We start from the raw sequence: 4,584 nt of genomic DNA on the forward strand, positions 1-4,584 counted from the left end.
TTTATCCAAATGAGCATGGCATACTGACGAGCATGAATAGCACAACTAGAACACTACTCATAGCATAAAACGACCACTAGCACCAACAATAAATACCATGCAATAACATAACTATGAACTACCATGCAAGTATTTAATCAACTGGATGCAAAGAAACATGCATAACGGCGGTACTCGGAACAGACAATAGTCATGCATCGAAGACCATCACCAACATGTACTACTACCAAACATTGCCAATATTAAAGTAATACTAGCATAATAACAGTGTGCAAGAAAACATAGCATGACGGTAAACACCGATCCATAAGCATAACAGAAATACCGACAGCAGTAGCAAAATGAACAGGCAGTTATTAAAGATTCAAGTTGGAAACCAATGCTTCTGCATGGCTATCATGCAAATGGTGGTTGTAGCTTGCCTGGGGATGAAGAAGGCTCCGGGGAGAAGTGCGGAATGACCGCAGAGGGAATCGCTGGAAAGGGTTCTCTCTCGGAGGGGGCTGATTAGGGGCAAGGGCAAAATGGTTATTTTCAGAATGTTTACACATGGTTAAAATGATACCAAAAGTTTGGGCTCGAAGAGACGAAGACGTGGGCGTTGGATTCACCTCATTCGGAGTTGGGAGTAAAAAGATATAGTTGTTTTTCTGCCAGGGAGTTATTTGTAATAAAATCATTACAAAAAGGCTCTTAACAGGAAAAACAGAACGCGCCTTTCCGTGAATACGCTTCCCTGCGGAGAAAGCGTATTTTCGCCAGATGAAGAAGCTGAATCCGTTTTTGTTAAGCGAAGACGTACTCTCCGGAGTACGCCTCCACTTAACCACATCAGCAGAGGCGGGGCCGCGGCTTGTTTCACTGACGTGCGGGTCTCACGGGGTGGGGCCCATCACTTATCCATGCTGGCCGTCCGGTTCAATGCACGCAGAGGCGGGGCCAGGCCGCGGTGGCTGCCAGGTGGGTCCCGCGGGCGTTGACTCTCTCCTCCTCGTCCCTTCTTCCATCTCCCGACGCACGCCCGCAGAGCAGAGGAGGAGCACGGCGCCGGCGCTCGTCCGGCCGGCTCCAGCCACCGTTCGGAGTGCCCGGACTACCCATGCGCAGAGGGGACCGAGGCGAACCCGGACGCCGAGGAGGACCGGAGCGACGAGGGCCTGGACTCCGGCGAGATGGCTTCGGGTGGGGGTTGGGCATCGCGGCCAGGGGCTACCAGAGGAGGAGGGAAACGGCGGGGAGGCTCTAGGGGTGCAGTGGACGGCTCTGGTGGTGGCCAGGAGGAGAGGGAGGGCTCGGCTCAGGCTAATTTAGCTGGGCACCGGCGGCGGCCATGGTGGCAGAGAGAGGCGAGGAGGGGCTCTCGAGCTCCGGGGAGAGGACGGGGAGGGCTAGAGGAATGTGGAGGAGCTGATGGAGAGCTCGGGGGTGAAGGGAGTGGCTATATATAGCCGGGCGAGGCGGTTCGAGCTCGGGTGCCACCGCGGACGCGTGTCCGGCGCCGCGGACGCGTGTGCACGCGCATGAGCTCGAAGGTAGACGACGGGGAAGGCACAGGGGAGAGCTCACGGGGAGGTAGACGACGCCATGGTCACGAGGAGGAAGCGGCCGGGCGCATTAATGCCAGGTCGGCTACAGTGTACTCGTGGCCATTTCGGCGGTGAGCGCCGACGAGGAAGCGGACGGAGGGGGAGATGGCTCCAAGGGGACGGCAACAACGCGTGCTAGCTGTTAGACACGCTCACGCGCGCGAAGACGATGAGAGGAGGAGGGGCCCGAAGCAAAACGACGCTCTGGACATGACCATTGCTGCCAGAGCGCGTGCAAACGACGCGGTCACCACTATGACCGGCAAGGAGGGGACGTGAGAGGCTGCAGTGAGATGTCTAGTGATGAGTCCTTGCATACTAGTGGCTGAGGGAGTTGATGGATCAAGAGAAGGAGCCACGAAGAGAAGTGTGTGATCGTCTGAAGTTTGTTGTTGCAAACTTGATCATGAAACAGTGATCAACTGAGGTGAGATTAGATCCAAATGAGATGTCTGGGAGGTTTAAGATAGGAAAGACTATAATCCTGGAGAGTTTTAGGGTAAATGGACCAAGATAAATCATAGTTGCTTCACAACTGAATATTTGGTCCAGAATCAAGATCATGATGGTGCACTCAAATGGAGAAGCCACCTTAGCTAAAATTTGGCAAGGCAGGGTTATTTGGCCATATGAAGATGATGCAAAAGGTTTCATACCAATTGGGTAAACCAAAATGGTACTTCCTTCACAAACATTTCCACTGACCAGAAACTTGCAAAAATTCTAGAGGAAAAATGGCTAGATGGAATATGCCCAAATTGGGTGGGGATAGGTTATATGGATCAGAGAAGGCCTAGGAAAATTTACAGCCATAATAGAGCAAGATAAAATATACTTGCTTCATTAACTGAAAATTTGGACAGAACCTAAGAATTGATGCTCAGCTCACATGGATGCATTGCATGAGCTCAAATCTTGTGGAGAGCTTTTATTTGATGATATGAAAGACCATGCAAAAATTCAACTCAATTGAATTAACCTAGCTAGTACTTCCTTCACAACCAATTCCCTCAGACAGGAACTTTGAAAAATTGCTCAGGAATATTTACTAGGCAAATTAAGTTGAAATTTGTCATGAGGCAATTATTTGGACATGAAAAGATGTCCAAGAAGTTTAGAGTCAATTGGGAAAAGATAAATGGCACTTGCTTCACAATCTGCCATTCAGGACAGAATAGGAAAATAATTATTTGAGGATGATGGGAAACATGGCCAATGAAATATTTTGCCATATTTGAGAAAGATATGACCCAAATGAGAATTATTTGGGAATTTTAGGAGTGACCGAAATATAGGTTGCTTCACAACCTAGGGCAATTAGGGTCATTCCTTTAATAGAAAAGGAATATTCCCAATAAAGAGAATATTGGGATTTGGGCTAGGATGGAAATGGAAAGGTCTAGGGAAGGATTGAGGTTGACATGCCACTCTGGAAGCAAAGAATAGGTCATCTTCTTCCGTTTACAGACCACAAAGCCACGGAAAAAGAAAACTCAAGCAAAAACCTCAGAAAAAAAAAGAAAAAGAAAGGGCCAAAAATCAGGTTGTGACACATGCCTAGCTAGCCAAGTATGATGGTCTGTCACTCCATTGTAGCCACACGCAGTTCCCCCTATATGTATATGACTGGCTAATCTTAGTCTCCATCATAAATGTGCATGGTCTATTTCGATTTTTCTCGGGGCATCTTTTATCGCGCACGCACCTCCCTCGATCTCCCACCCATATAGTCCCCTCACGATCTCGAGGGGATCTCTCTATCACAAACACACCCCCTCGCCCTCCCCATGCGTCCATGTTCTCGAATGTGTCCCTCTCGACGTTTGTTCCTTGTTGGCCAGACCTCTATTGGACATGTGCTACAGGGGTGTCTCTCTCCGTTGCAAACAATCACACACTAGCTATCTTCGTGTATCTCCTCGCCTCGCTTTTCTATCTCGGAGATGCATGCGTGATATGTTCGCCTAAGAAACGAAAAAACACACACTCTCTCTAATTTATCGTTTGTTGTCACTTTCTCTTTCACACACATACTCTTTTTGCACACTTACTCATTCTCCTTCACACGCACTTGATCTCTCTTGACTTAGGCACTCTCCTCGGTCCATAGCATATTGATTTATTGAAAAGTCAAACATCACAAAGTTTGACCATGTACTTGGAGAAAAACAATTACATCTAGAACGGCAAACATATACCATTAGATTCACCATGAGATGTAGTTTCATATGATGTATCTTTGGTATTGTAGATATAAATAACATTTGCGTAAACCTGATCAAAGTTTCCAAAGTTTGACTTCTAAATAATTTACATGCACTGCATTATCGAGCGGATGGAATATCTCTTTCCCCCTCTCAGCTATCTGACGCACCACTCAGCCTTATCGGGGCTCCTCACTCTCTCTCAAACTTTATATCTCCCTGGTTCACACATACACATGTCTCGCTCGCGCTATACATATAGACCCATCCCACACTCTCCGCCCTTGTTCTCTCTCTATGTGACACGCACCCCCCTAATAAGTACCATAATCCCTCACTCCATCATAGGCACAAACACTCCCCCTAAGTATGATTATCTCTCACTAGCCATCAGGAACACACATATTGTCTCCTTCATCCATACGTCTATCTCGATATCTCTCGGGGTATCTTCTATCGCGCACACACCTTGTCACTCGATCTCCCACCCATGTAGTCCCATCATGATCTCCAGGGGATCTCTATATGACAAACATACACTCTCTCCTCCCCATGTCTGCATTTTCTCCGTACGTCTCTCTCGACCTCTCTCCCTTGTTTGTCAGACCCCTCTTGGCCACGTGCTTGGGGTCTTTCTCTCTCGGTTGCAAACAACCACACACTATCTCCTCACCTTGCTTCCGTTGTCGAAGATGCATGTGTGATATGTTTGCATAAGACACACACGTTTTTTCTCGACTTTTATCGAGTGTTGTCCATGTCTCTTTCACACACGCACACACACTTTTTTCACT

The sequence above is a fragment of the Triticum aestivum genome, chromosome 6D, assembly GCF_018294505.1.
Source record: "Triticum aestivum cultivar Chinese Spring chromosome 6D, IWGSC CS RefSeq v2.1, whole genome shotgun sequence".
Classification (NCBI taxonomy): Eukaryota; Viridiplantae; Streptophyta; class Magnoliopsida; order Poales; family Poaceae; genus Triticum; species Triticum aestivum.